General features: G+C 34.7%; 1 pseudogene; it reads left to right on the forward strand.

The window, feature by feature from the left end:
• The window catches only part of LOC149545126 (disease resistance protein ADR2-like), a 70,055-nt pseudogene extending 64,259 nt beyond the window's left edge, over positions 1–5,796 (forward strand).
• The last annotated feature ends 10,168 nt before the right edge of the window (positions 5,797–15,964 follow it).

Genomic DNA, 15,964 nt, shown 5'->3' on the forward strand with positions numbered 1-15,964 from the left:
ATATGAATGGATATATTAGACAAACTTGACCAATTTCTATATATTAATTTTTTTTAATCCACATTCATTCCCTCTTTTATTACTCTTTTCCCACTCACCAATCAAGTCTTCACTCAGCTCCTAAAAATTATTCGGACTAAAATTTATGTTTCATTACTATATCACCAAAGACAAAAACTTGATCAATTTCTATATATTATAAAATGCATTCCATAGTTATTCCCTCCAATGCAAATAAATATTCCCCTCTTTACCTTTTGCTCACCTTTTAGCTCATTTTAGGATAAAAGTATATTTCCCCAAGTTTAAGCAATTTCTGAATATTCGTAAATGACTACAAGTATCCTATGTTGCCAAATTAGATATTTTACCTACTGAACCCAAGTATGAAATATTCCAAATTGGATTTGAATTTAGACTATCCACACATATTATGACCTTTTTCTACTCATCCAAACATGTAAAAGGTGAATAAACCCCTAAAATGTGATGCACTCTTCATTTTCATTCATTTTACAAACACATTGAATGGAAAATGTAGTCAGGAATGGTTTTTTGGATTGGAATTTCAGTTGACTGATAATATAATGTCACCTCTATTAGAAGGATATTAAAGAGTTAGTAGTAATGGAGCCCTATTTTTTTGCAAAAAAATATGGCCTTCATTTAAGAGATGATGTTGAAGATTTGATGAAGTATTATGGCCTCATATAAATCTAGTTTTAAGAACAACATTACTAAACATTTTGTCACCAATTATGGGTTAATATGCTCATTGTTTAAATTAAAAGCAATTAAAAATTTTACCAATGAAGGCTACCTTTAAACATCGAATACTCACATGTTGCTTTCTCTACTACTATCTTTGAATAGCAATACCAATTTTGAGCACCAAAGAGAAAGAGGAGAAATAAGTTTAATAAAGTTCTAGAATATGGATATAAGTTTACAAGTCTTTCCATGGTAATATAAAGTAAATGGGTTACCTTGGTTTGGATGCAGTAATGAAGGTTTCTCTAGCAGTCCTCATCGACTATAGTTTGTGGATTTTTGTTGGGGTCGAGGTAAATGGCATCGATGGAGGATGTGAGGTGTTTAGAGCAACTGTCAAATGACTACTAGAAACTAGAACACTAAGGATGGCTATAACTACCTAATTAGAAAAAAGCTAAGACCAAAGACAAACATCTAATTGCAATTGTATTGGGATAAAAAGTGCTTATCTAAGGAAGGATTATTCTCATGGTTAGCACTACAAAATAAAATCCTTATAGTTGAAACATTCAGAGAAAAAGGATATGCAAGTCCAACAAGGTGCATATTATGAACTTACAAATACTCTCACCAATGTTGGAGCTGGTTACATAACAAACTTGGATGGAACTCAAAAATACCAAGGTCAATCCTTAGTATGTTTCAGTTTTGGCCTATTTGGAATAAGGATTGTTTGTATGGTGACTTGTGGACTGCAACACCATCTATTGTCATATGAGAGTTATGGTGGGAGATAAATAGACACATTTTTAAAATAAAAGGATAGGATAGGAACAACTTACTGACAAGATGGAGTTTCCATTATTAAGATTGTGAATAATAGAATATTGAACATGCAAAAAGTGGTGGAAAAGATGACTTATTGGGATGAGAAGATGAGAGGTAGATGGATTGGGTTTAAGATTCCTTGGAATGTTAGTTTGAGATTCACTTGGTTTTGAAAATACATTAATATTCTATACTCATTTAGCCTCACCCTCCTCCCCCTAACGTCAATCTAAATTACCCATTATCATCTAATTACATACGTCATTCATTCATTCATCCATTTATGAACTATAACATTCAATCAATACAATCACATAATATTCATTAATATGATATAAAATCCATTAATACATAGTACTAATCAAGACTTCTTTAACCCATAAAAATATTCATTAACATGAAATCAATATCAATATTAATATTTAAAATTCATAGATAATTACGTAAAATAAAGTTCTTTCACTATCCAAAAAAAATTATTAAACAAGGTTTATCAAACAACATTTTTAAAAAATCATTTCTTCTTTTTGTGTTTCTTAGCTCTGTTAAGAAAAAGGATGATATGAGCATCAATATATTCCTCATTCTTCTCCTCTTGTGGTGCATGTAATGTCAAATTATGATGTCTCCTCCTATTTGGAGGAGCAGGAGGTTACTACACTAAAGGGGGCTCTGTTGCAAGAACAAGTAAATGGGTTAAATTGACATACTCTTTTTCTTTTTTCAACTGTTACAAGTGTTTAATTAAGTAGTACAACATAACATCCATTTTATTTACTTGAAAATGCCACATCATGTACATTAACATTTTGATCCATTGCCACATCAACATGCTAAACACTTAGAACATGTTCTACTCCTTTGCCATGATGTTCAATATGCTCTAAAATATTTTAATAAGGTTACACATCAAATTGCAATTGAAGATGTTAAATTGTATTCATAATTGCATAATTAATTTCCAATAGCAAATTAATACCTCCACCACTATAATGCACATCACGTCCTTCATCACAAGCAAGTTCTATGATAGGATATGAAGGCTACAATGAAATGTTATGTGCATTGGTATACAGTCAATTTACATTCAAAACCAACACCAAAAAAGAAAAATTTCAACTATTCAATTTGACTTACATTTCATCTGACCAATTTACCTTCGGTCTCATTTGGTGTGCCAGATTCTTGGGTAAGGCATTCAGATTCTTGGTATAGGCATGCAACAACAGCGTTATAGCCTTCCTTGAAGGAATTTTTTTTTATCTTCATGTGTGAGCTCCACATTAAATTCTATGCCCTATATTTTTTTCTTAGTATCATCAATTTTGCATGTATGGTTTGATTAAAAAAATTATTTACAACATTATATAAAAACAATTATATGAAATTCCATTGCTGCTACTTACAAGTCGGGACTGAAGATTCATATAGCCACCAGAGCCTAACCTTTTTTAGTCTCACTTTTGTAGCCATTGATGTGTCATTTACTCTATGAACAGTTTGAAACATGATAGATTATATATTTACAAAGATCACTAATTAGTGCATGGTTACATTGTACTTAATACTATCATGACATACCTTCTTTTGCCCTATGCTGGTTCATTTCTTTTATTAATATGTAGCCTTTTCTCCTTTGCATCCTCTATTATTTCATTCCACTCCATTGGTGGAATCATAGGAGGACGATTGTACTTTGGGTTCTCCTTTAGACCCCTTCTATATTGATCCCTCATAATCTTTATATGTCTTGATGCTCTTTTCAAAAGTAGGGTGGTGTCAAAACTGTTTTTTCGAAATAGGTCTACAAAAGATGTAATCAACTTTTTTTTTATTTAGAACCATGTTCATTCCTCTTTAAAAAAAATAAAAATTGTTAGATCAATAACTTTAATATAGTATGATAAATGGAAGAAAAGAAAAATATTGTAGCAATGATATGAAACTAAGCTCCATTTACATATGGTGGGTCCAAATAGCCTCAATGTCATATCAAAAAGATGATCAAAGAAAACATTTTTTCCTAAAAAAACATAAAGGGATAATCAGTCCAAAATGAGTTATGTATAAGTAAACTAAAATTAAACTTTAAATAATAAAAATTTTAAACCACCTAGAAGCTTTTGTAATTTTAATAGAAACATAGTTTTTTTGTTTAGCAATAATTGTTGGAGTTGAGGAAAGCCAACTCCGAAGACGCCAAGATCACCTGCATGCGAAACCTATCAAAGAGAAGCCATAGAAGGGAAGAGCATGGAGCACGGAAAAAACCCTAAACGGACATGAGAGACACCATGAATGCAAACACAATGAGAAAATTTATTTACAATAAGAAATGATGTTCAATGTTTTACAATGAGAGAGAGCCCGAATATAAAGAGCTCATGGAAGCTTGTAGAACAAGCTGGAAGGTGGTAGAAGATAAGTATGACAACTAGAAGGGAACAAACTCCCGTGTTGTCACCAACTAACCACAACATGCATTAAATATGAAATATTAAATAAATGCATGACCTAAGTAAGCTTAAGCAATAGAATAAATAATTAAATATTAATTATTTACTCTAACACCCCCCCTTAAGTGCAACTTAGGGAAATGCCTTAAGCTCACAAAACAAAGATGAAATGCATAATGGGTCCCGGCAACGAGGCCAGTTTAGGTACCCAAGTACAATGCAAGAAGAATGCAACCTCTGTAAGCGAGGAAAGAGAGAAAACCACATGGGAAAAACCCTCCCCCAAAAAGAGGTAAGAACCTAGTGAAGAACGGAAGAAGTCTCCAACTAGGGAAATTGTCCCCTAAAACAGGAACAAGAAGTGATCATGAAGAAGCAGCATCACTGAAGCATGAAGAAGCCGCAAATCTGCCAAACTGCTGATCTGAAGAAACCTCCATGGAAGAAGAAGGCACGAACTGAGCATGTCTATATGGTAGATGATCCATCTCACCGAAATGCATAGGTAGCCAGCCACTGCAATCGCCTTGTATATAGGATCAACCACTGAATACATAGTTCACACTATCGAACCATCGAACCATGGATGCATTAGAACACAGCATAACCCCCCCTTAATGCAGACGAGGTGTGATGACAGGCAACTGAGAAGGTGGGCCAAAATCTCCTGCAAACGAACCAAGAACGAGGAGAGAGGAAAAGAGGTATAGACACTGATAAAGACACGGTCTAACTGACTCTACATGGGGCTAATGTCGTGGAAGGGACACTCACTTGACAAAGGGAGAATGCCTAAAATAGCAAACAAATAATCCCCCCCATGGTGCTTTATGAAATAGTGCATGCACAACTGACTCAAAACAACGTTCATGACCCCTAGAATGCAAAAGTGACAATTTATCTCAGTGCAAAATAGAAAAGTGCTTCAAAAGGATAGCTACAATGATCAGAACTGAAAAAGAGCTGAACCAAAAGAAAGTACAACCGAAAAGAAAGCAAACCATGCCAGGAAAATGATCCTCGAGCCTAAAACACTCAAAATATCCACCATAGAGCAAAAATGCCAAAACTATGATAGAAAGAGTAGAGGCCAAAAATAAAGAAAAAGGACTACATTTCTGAAAAGAACACAGAACCAGGTTTCTAAAAATATAAATTTTCCAAAAAACTGACATGGGATGTAAAAGATATGCATGCCGGAGTCAAAAACAAGACTTTGGACTTCAACAGAAAAAACGAGCAATAAAAATGCATCAAAACCTAAAAATACCTGCACCAAAATCTTCGTCTCGGAACCAGCTTTCCGGCGCTTCTTTCGGATCGGAAAAATACCTCCGTATGCAAGAGTTATGGCCAAAAAACCAAAGGTAGGTCCAAAAGCAATCGGGAGAGGTGCATGCAAGGGCTGATGCAGTGCTGACGTCAGCAAGTCATGCGATTAAATTTGACGGCTTGGAGGCCGTCGCCACAAAAAAAGTGCCACGTGGAATTGCCACGTGGCAGTACGGACAATGACGTGGCAGGGGGCCACGTGGAACGCCTGCCACGTGTCAGTCACAGAACGCGGCAGAAGACGCCACGTGTCGCTGACTGTGCTGCACAGCTGGCGGGCGGAGCTATCGGAGCGGCGGGCGGAGAACTGGCGGAGGTGGCCGCAGGGGCAGCGGAGGCAGAGGAGCCACCGGTGGAGGGCAGCGGACGGGCGGCTGCCGGGAGGAGGCCAGGCCGCGGCAGAGCGCGGGCGGCGCTGCCTGCTGCGGCCGCTGCGGGCAGTGCGTGGGTGGCGCGGCGGCGGTGAGCCCGAAAACACTTTTTTTAAAAAAAATTTCGCTCTGCATCCGTACGATCCGTACGGCAGACTCCTGGACTCTTCAAAAAATTGCCAAAAATGCCCTGTCTCCAAAAACGACAAGTTTTATATGAATCCTGACTGCAAACGGCCTTCCGGATCCAATGGTGATGTCCATTCAGTCCCAAAGTGCTCCGTAAAATTGCTGATCCCCTGATTTGAAGAAAAATTGCACAAACAAACTAGGGTTTGTGACTTCAAATCACGGCTTCAAAATTTCTTCAACAAAGCTGCAACAGGAAGGCTCTGATACCATGTTGGAGTTGAGGAAAGCCAACTCCGAAGATGCCAAGATCACCTGCATGCGAAACCTATCAAAGAGAAGCCATAGAAGGGAAGAGCATGGAGCACGGGAAAAACCCTAAACGGACATGAGAGACACCATGAATGCAAACACAATGAGAAAATGTATTTACAATAAGAAATGATGTTCAATGTTTTACAATGAGAGAGAGCCCGAATATAAAGAGCTCATGGAAGCTTGTAGAACAAGCTGGAAGGTGGTAGAAGATAAGTATGACAACTAGAAGGGAACAAACTCCCGTGTTATCACCAACTAACCACAACATGCATTAAATATGAAATATTAAATAAATGCATGACCTAAGTAAGCTTAAGCAATAGAATAAATAATTAAATATTAATTATTTACTCTAACAATAATGTCCCTACAAATGAACCAGTACTAGTCACATAGACTGCTCTAGGAAATGGATTAGCTTCAGTAGTATTGGTCTCTATTGCTCTATCAACTGAAGGTCTATCTATTACTGCACAAAATAGGTACATGAATATAAAATCCACTCCAAAAAAAATCCATGATTAGCACACTACAAAATATAGCAAAACAAGGTTTTACCGTTGTAGTAGGCATAAATAAGGACATTTGCATGCTTCTTGTTGTCGACAATGCACTCAACAATATTAGACTGCCAACCAAAGGAGGTGTCTGCACTTCATCATGAGTTGATGAATACAATATTGTTAGCAAAGAAATTTGCAATGGATAAACATCAAATGTGATACTAGCTAGGAGCGTCCAGAAATAAAAGTTAAGTGTTATAATGTTGATGAAAAAAAAAATGTTGCACCAATTTCACTTTCAATAGTAGATGTCCTATTTCAACACTTAGTAATTGCCTTAAATAAACTCAATTGTGTAATAATACTATAATTATAAGTAATTTTGTAAAAAGAAAGTGTTACTTACACAAAGGTTGTGCACTACAACCCTCACCATGTTCACCGCGCAGTGTCATAGTTGTCACATATTTTTGTAGAAGAACACAAAATATTTTAGATCATGATCCATAAGATACTATAAAATATAAACATCTATTGAACTTCTATTATTGCTTTAGATTAATTACTTCTTACCTTCAAAGAATCGACCCTATGACCCAATTCTTTTTTTAGTGCCTCTTTCTTCCTTCTTGTGTCAACCTCGATGATAATGCTAACAACTTCATCACTGTATCTTTCTTTGAGTTTTTGGGCCGTGAACATAGGGTCAGCACTAAGGGCGATGTCATGTTGAAATGATGCCTGTATTTCAGATCACATTTGATCTGCTATCATTATAGCTTTTTCCTATCATTTGTGACATCAATATCAACAAAATTCCATCAAAATAACTCCAAAGCCATAAAGAAAAGAACATAATAATGCACCATTTGTTTCTATATAATTTTAACAATTAAACTTATTAAGGTTTATCTCCATTGAAGGTGTGTGAGATGGTGCATCCCTGCCTATGTGTAGTGGTGTACCCATGTCGCCTTGTGAAAAAGATTAGTAATTCTTAGTAGTCAACAGTGAAATGAAAGTATTTGACATGTTATACTTAATGTTTATATCAACACTTGTAGTTCTCAAAGAAAAAATTGGCGTAACTAATGTGTATATTTGCAAAATTCAATATCAGTAAAATTCCATCAAAATAACTCCAAATCCATAAAGAAAAGAACATAATAATATAACAATTGTTTATATATAATTTGAACAATTACAATAATTAAGGTTTACCTTTGCTGAAGACGGTGTGTGAGATGGTTCTTCCCAACTTGTGTGTGGTGGTCTATCCATGTTGCCCTATGAAAAAAATTAGTAATTCCTAGCAATTAGCAATGAAATGAAAGTATTTGACATGTTGTACTTAATGTTTATATCTGCACATATGGTTTTCAAAGAAAAATTTGGTGTAACTAATGTGTATATCTATAAAATTCAATATCAGTAAAATTCTATCAAAATAATTCTAAAGCCATAAAGAATAAACATAATAATATGACATTTGTTTCTATATAATTTGAACAATTAAAATAATCAAGGTTTACCTTCGCTGAAGAAGGTGTGTGAGATGGTGTATCCCTACTTGTGCATGGTGGTCTATCCATGTTTCCCTGTGAAAAAGATTAATAATTCTTAGCAATCAACAACAAAATGAAACTAATAAACTTACCAAAAAAATATTAATAATAAAGTATATTGTATATTGGAGTCAATATTAATTGGAGGTAATTGGTTTAAATGTTATACTTAGTAGTCCCATGATAGGGAATTTTTTTGTATCTACATGATTCAATTTGTAATCTATCAGATGCTCTTCCCCTGCACTTATTGATTTTATTGCACATATAAAAACACAATTTCCCTCCTATGCCTCAAATATACAATTCACCAACTTATGAGTTGATATAGATCAAGAACTATTTATAAATCCAGCAATATTCCCAAGTGGTTTTGACCTTCCATCAATATACATAGCAAAGACTTTACTTTGATCATTTTCTTTGGATTGTATATAATTTGGTGACAGTGCATACCTACGCATGCTTTTTTATATTGCACAATACACATCCAATTGTTGTAATTGTAACAAGGTCCTACATACTCAATCAATTCAACAACTTTATTGTAACAAACCTTTATGCCATCAATGGAAAAAAGGCCCAAACCATGCAATGAAGATAGAGCTATGTGATATATCCTTTCATTAACAAAAAAAATAGTGTTAATTGGAGGCAGTTCCTTGGGTACCCATTCATTCTGAAGATGTGTGTGTTGGAATCTTATTGAAAAGATCATTGAGATTGTTGAAGAAGTATGTTTCAATCATTGTTTTGTCACTGATATCAAACTTGCTATTTGCTGGTAAGACAATTGCTTATAAGATCCAAGTGTAGACACCTAAATTTGATTACATCACTTTGGTAATCCTATTTAGCTATCTCTAAAGGAATCATTAATTACATTCCTATTTAATTAATCCTTTGCCATCCCCTAGCTGATTAATTTAATTAATCATCTATAGTCCTAATTGATAAATCAAATAACCTATTATTTATCAATTAAATCTTATTCTTCTATCTAATTCCAAAATCCTCATTTATTAAATAAAATCTATCTGATAAATAAAACCCTCAAATCTAATAACCCTTAACCTATCCCTAACCCTTCATTTAGCCTAATCCACCCCATCCACCCATACTAACCAAGCTTAGTCACTAACTCACCCACCCTCATAAATGCCATCGACTTGCAAATCTCTAACAAGCTTAGTCTAATCCTAAATCACCTCTAATGCCTCCCTAACCTTGTCACATTCCCTAAGCAAGCTTAAGACTTTCCTAGGCCAAGCATAGTCAACAATCTCAACTCCCTCCAAAATATCCCACCCACTAAGCCTTCAATGCTCTTACAAAACCATAAAGACTCTTACAAGCCCATTCATTGCTCTTACAAGCCATTTATGAAGGGTCTTTATGAAAATATTATCCCTTGAGCCTCCTTTTTTGACTCATCCTTCCCCTTTCCTCCATCCACTCACCCTGTGACATGTGTCACTCTTTGGTTGGTGCTAAACAAGCACAATCCATGTGCTCCCCTTTGAGTGCATCCTAGCCCTCCTTAAGCTTTCATCTCTCCTTGCATCTTAGCCCTCCATCCCTCAAGCCCTTAGCCTATAAATTGAATCCCCTCCCAAGCCATTTAATCACAATCCTTTAAGCTAAAGTTATAATGCTAGTTTGAGAACCAGTTTTACATCTCCATCCATTATCCACATCCAAAATCCAAGAATCTCCATTGAAGCATAGAGCAAGTTTGAGCATACATATCAATCATTTACATAGACTCATCCCCAAATCAAGAGAACAATCTCATTGAGAGAGCCCCTTCCATGGCTCATATTCTCATTTGAGTTGTTTCCTCTTTTAGTCTCTCTTATATGTTATATTAGTTTTGTTAGTTAATGCTTTGTTCTCTTAATAGATTAGTGTTTCTTGCTAACATATTAGTATATACACCAAGCACTATCACTTAGTTGATTGATGAAGAGGATTTAACCAATACGATATAACAACAACACTTAGAGAAAGGGTGTAGTTATCATTTTGTAATGAAGTGCAAAGATTAGTTAAGACAATGATGAAATAATGTATTGGTAATATACTTGAAGATACAAAGGTTGGCTACACTTAACAACTTAAGAAGAACAAGTTATAACAAAGACTGTTTGCAAAGCTCAAACAAAGTCTATAGTGGGTGTCGATCAAAGTTAGTTCATCCCGAGCAGATTGACACTATGTGCCGAGTAAATGGAAAATCTAGTATGTGCTGAGTAACTTAGTTGGTGTTGAGCATTAGAAAAACATAGTTGATGCCAAGTGAAAATGTAATAGGTGCAAATTAACACAATACGTGTCGAGCATTAAAAAATCAATAGTGCTGAGCTACTGCATTATTTGAAAAGTCAAAGATTTGCTAAATTTGAGTTGATAAGTTTGTTACCTTGAATTTTGTGAACCAGATAGAAGATAAGAATGTTGAGCTAGTGGTACAAAATTCTAGGCTAACCATTTTTAGGCGAATACAAGAGTATTCCACATGAAGTTTCTAGAAGGAAACAAGATAAGGGACAGATACATCGTATCTTACCTAATCCATTCAAACCCAAATTAGATACAATAAATTAAAGTAGGAAAAGTATTCTAAATTCCTACTTAAGGAATTATAGGTCAAGAAGTAGAAGGTAAGAGTGTGTGGTGTCAAGGAGAAGGCATTGAGAAGAAAGAACGGAGTATAGAAACTCTACTTCATCAAGTGACCACAGAAGTAACTACATTAGTACAACGAGAAAGGAGACTCAAGGAGATAGAAGCTTGAGAAGTGGACAAGCTATCAGAACTATAGAGACTAAAATCCAAGCATAATTGTGAACTAAAATGAGATCTAAAATCTATAAGTTATGTTGTACGTTGAATCAAGTTAAAAACCCTTATTGTTACTCTCTAGCAATTGTATCAGTTAGGAAAAAATTATATGGACTTAGGTTGGTCTAACAGCCATCAAGAAATACTTTAATAGGGTGGCATTTCAAGTGAATGTCCTAAAGTCCTTTAACCAGACTCACTCCTAATAGGGTGGTTGAAATCCCTTAACCGGGTCGCATTTAACAATGTATAATAGCCTTTAACAAGGAAGGCCTTTCATAGGGCATCACTTCAAAAAAGTGAGAAACAAGGTAGCATGTTACTAGTGTTTTTTTCCAAATTGGGTTTCCATGTAAATCACTGTGTTATGTGTTGATCTTTCATGTCTTATTATTGCATGTTGATTTATCAGTAACTTGCAAGACAGTGTTTAGCTTGGATGCACGAATAGTTTGATGGGTTCACTAAGTTGTGTGAAAAGTTTTATTGGGACATTTGGACCTTGAATAACTAATTCAGCCCCTCTCAATTATTCTAAAGCATTTCTAAAAATTGGTATCAGAGCCATCTATTGATTTAGTTTAAAGGTTTAATGAAGCTACACCTTGGATCAATAGGTGATCATGCACAAACCTCAATTATAGTAGAATATGTTTCTCTAGCTGGTGTCCCTATTGCTAAAGATATGAAAAAGAAAAAGAAACACAATCAGACAATGTTGGAGATTGCCTCTACTCTTAGCTACACTAAATTTGACGGCATCAAGGGATGTGAGACAGCTTTCAAGATGTGGGATGCCCTACCAACTATTTATGGAGGAGATAAAAATTTCCAAAGAGAAAAATCAGAAAGCCTCAAAGGAAATTTTGGCAACATGAGAATGGAGGAAGGTGAGAACATTGCTCAATATGCCTCCATAATAAAAGAAGTGGTAAGTGCAATAAGAAGTGTTACTGGTCATTTAGATGATGAAACTATTCTTAGAAAAGTTTTAAGAACCTTGCTGCCTATCTATGCTATTAGAGTATCAGCCATCCAAGAGTTGAGATGCATACTAGGAAACAAACTATCTCGTGAAGGTCTAGTGGAAAGACTCACTGCATTTGAGTTATCCAACATTGACAACTACAAGCCAGAGAGTCTTGAGTCTCTTTTCAAGGCTAAGTTCCTGCTTAAAGATTTAGATGAAAAGATGAAGAGAAAAAAAAAAGAATAAAGCATGTGTTTGTAGGACTAGAAAATAGGTTAAATGCATAACATACTATGAGAAAATTACAAACTCAATCAACATATATTAGCACCCACTAGTCTACCATGAAAGCCAAACTAATAAAGAAAGAAAACAAAGTTAAATATACTTCTTTCATTTGTAACTCCCATGTCCTTCTTTCTTCTCCAAATGATGTAGCTCCAAAATTGCCTATAGTGCACACAAAATTGAAGCAAAGTCTATGATAATGGTGATAATGCTATGAGAATACTTGAAGTTGTGATTTTATGTGAGAGATGGAGTGAAAATACTAAAAAGCTAAGGACTTAAAGACTCAAGAATTTGGACTTGAAATGAGAGGAAGAATGCTCATTTTATAATTGGCATGGAGGATGAGAGCATTGGATTTGTCACCCTTAGATATGCAATGTGGCAAGAGATTCCTTTGAGAATCCATTATGCATATGACACAAGATGCCAAGTATAAGATTCTATGATGCATGGAAGTCAAACTTGGCTAAATGTGGGAGAGAATCTATGATGTATCATATGACACCTCAAGCCCACTTAAAGCCAAGAATCTATGACAAAGGGAACTAAAGATAGACATGCGTAAGAGAATAACAATCTTGGGTTATGACATATCTTCACCAAATGTCAAAGGAAAATCCATGAGGTGTCATATTCGAGTGTCACGATGATGTGAATATTTGAATTAAAAATCCTTTTATTCCACAAAATAGGAATTAGTAAAAATGGAATTAATGGATGAAAATGTGACTTAGAAAATTAAGAATTTCCATGGTTTGCAGATGATGAACCAATTAATTAAAAAAATTAATTAATTGAGAATGATAATTAGGAAGAATAATTAAAAAGAATAATAAGATTAAATTATGGGTTATTTAATCCTATAGAGAAAATTAGTAGATGATTGGCCAAAACTGATTAAATAAGTGTGACAGTATCCATTGATGAAAATGTGATGATAATATAGATCGAATGAGATGATGACAAGTAGACCAAAGCCATGGTTAGATTGATTGATTGAAGTTGATAACATGCCAAGGACACATGACATGAATTGATTGATATGTAACATTTAATCAACATTGTAAATGCTATAGGATCAAAATTGATTGAAAAGGTTTGATCATAATAACATCGATGAACACTGTCAATATTATTAAAATGGTTGATAATGCCATGATCTGACATTGAAAGCCTCAACATATCAAAGATTTGATGACATGAATGATAGTTTGACCTAGCACTGAGAGCCACAATAGTACTAAGGTCAGATTGATAAGATTTGATAGGTTGATAGGTTTCCAAGACACTGAAAGCCACAACAATGCCTACGATTGGACAGATGATGATTGATTTTTGATATTTCACTACTACATTTAACCAATAAATTTGACCAAAATTTTTGACCATCAACTAAATAAGTTTAGATTGGTCGAGATGTTAAGGTAAAAAAATTGTTTTTTACACATGGAAGCCCCATGTTGGTCAAAATTTTGACCAACACGGCGCTTCAAAAAAAAATACACATTTCTTTGTTTTTCAAAAACACATTTTTTTGTCTTTCGTGCACCTACGAGATTTTTGTATTTTCACAAGAGTTTTGAAGACATTAATCAAATTTGGATACATTTCTTGCAAACCAAAATGCCATAATCTTGCATCCTGATCCGTAAAGCATATGTCTTTCACACCCTACGTTTTCAGAATTGGGAAGAAAAAGGATCAGACGGTAGTGTTTGGATACATTTCCAGCAAATCAAAATGCCATAATCTTGCATCCTGATCCGCAAAGCATGCTGGAAATTTACATAACATCTCCCCTATTTTTTAACAAGGGAAGCACATGGCTTCATGTATCTTTGTTCAGTGTTGCTGTTTCAAGCATGCACATTTAGTTAAGCAATCTGACCCTCTAATGTTTCTAGTTGTTGACAAGGAGTGGGAAGCCATAAATGATTTAAGGAGTGAAATAGCAAGACTCCAACAAGGAATGAGTGACTTATAGCATCTGGTGGAAACTTGCATGGACATGCAGCTGGAGTTGCAACGCTTTGTCAGGCAAGAGGTTTTTGCTGCTTTAAACCGTTCAAATGGAGGCCAGGGTAAGTCTTTCATGAGAACAAAAGGCTAGAATTTAGATTTTATTTAGCTCAACCTATATATTCTTATCACATGCTAGGCATCTTAAGTCTGTTGTGAGAATGATGGCATTAGTTCCACTAGTTTACATGATTGCATATTCCAGAAGTTTAGCAATGTCTAGGATTTTTATTTGAACGGTTCTCCATAGTTAATAGTGACTTTAGTATCTTTTAAATTAATTTTTCTATATCTTGGGCAAGAATGATGTCACCAATAAATTACACTTATATACAACTACTAGAAGATGTTAATACACCCTAAACCCAATTGTCTTGGCGACTATTTGATACCACATTCTTTAGCAATGAGTAATTATTATTGTTACCATGATCTTATCCATTATTGTATACTAGGTGTGTTTTTTTGGTAGAAGGGTGCTACTGCAACTATGTTTCTTTTTCTCTTCTTCATTTTACTAAACATTCCCTATCAACAAAATATTGATTGTGTTTCAATATTAAAATGTATGAGGGTATGTGAAGACTTTGCTTGTTATCCACAGAAACTGTTTGAGAAGCACATGAAGTTTTGACAACTCATGCACCCTTGCCTCCTCAACTGGTTTTATTTTCAAGTAATAGGTAGCACAATTTCTCTCATTCTCATTGTGCTTTACATCCATGGTAGAGGTGTATTTCACTAGTTGAGCACAAATTGGATGCAACATAAATGTTGTCTTTTATTCTAGACAATGTGGGTCTGCATGATGGCAACTCACATTGGTTCCTATGAGGGCACTAAGTCTGTCTTCACAAAAAATTATAGGATATCCAAATTCAGGAAAGGATACTAATTTAGAAAGGAAAAATTGTGTTTTTTTCATTAATAAAAGAAAAGCCTGTGATTCAATGTGGTAGTAATTGGTGAACATTATCTTCAGCAATTAGTAGCTGATAGTTTTTTTTTGACTTCAAATAGACCTGACTATAAGATTTATTGTGTGCATTGGAAAAATCATGCGCATTTGCACCATTTTTCTGAAAATCATCTTCAAATCCTCTATTAGTATCTTTTAGGTCTGTGTTAATTAATTAGACATATCTTTTGTCTTTATCTTTTCTAGATCTGGATTGCTTTGCATATAATATTGATCTGTGTGATTTAAATATTTTCTTTGAAAAGTGGCATAGTTTGTATCATGTTCAGATCTCATGTATGATGCTTTTGCTTGACAATCCACATAATCTATTTGAGAAACACATAAAAATTTAACAAGTCATGAACTCTTGCCTGCTGAAATGATTTTATTTTCAGCTAACAAGTAAAAAAATTTCTCCGAATCAAGGTTGTGCCATTCTTTCATTTTTAGGTGAATAAAAAAACTAGCTCAACAAAAATTGGATGCACCATTGATGCTTTCCTTTTCATTCTAGACAACATGGATCTGCATGATGGCACCTTAGAATGATTTTAATTAGGGTGCTAATCTTGTTTTTGTAAATTAGTAACCGACCATTCAACTTCATAAAACAATGCTAGTTTAGAAAGAAAAACTTGTATTGCTTTGGCTCCTCATTAATAA

This window comes from Cupressus sempervirens, chromosome 7 (genome assembly GCF_028749045.1).
Source record: "Cupressus sempervirens isolate cs-2001-9-10 chromosome 7, ASM2874904v1, whole genome shotgun sequence".
Taxonomy (NCBI): domain Eukaryota; kingdom Viridiplantae; phylum Streptophyta; class Pinopsida; order Cupressales; family Cupressaceae; genus Cupressus; species Cupressus sempervirens.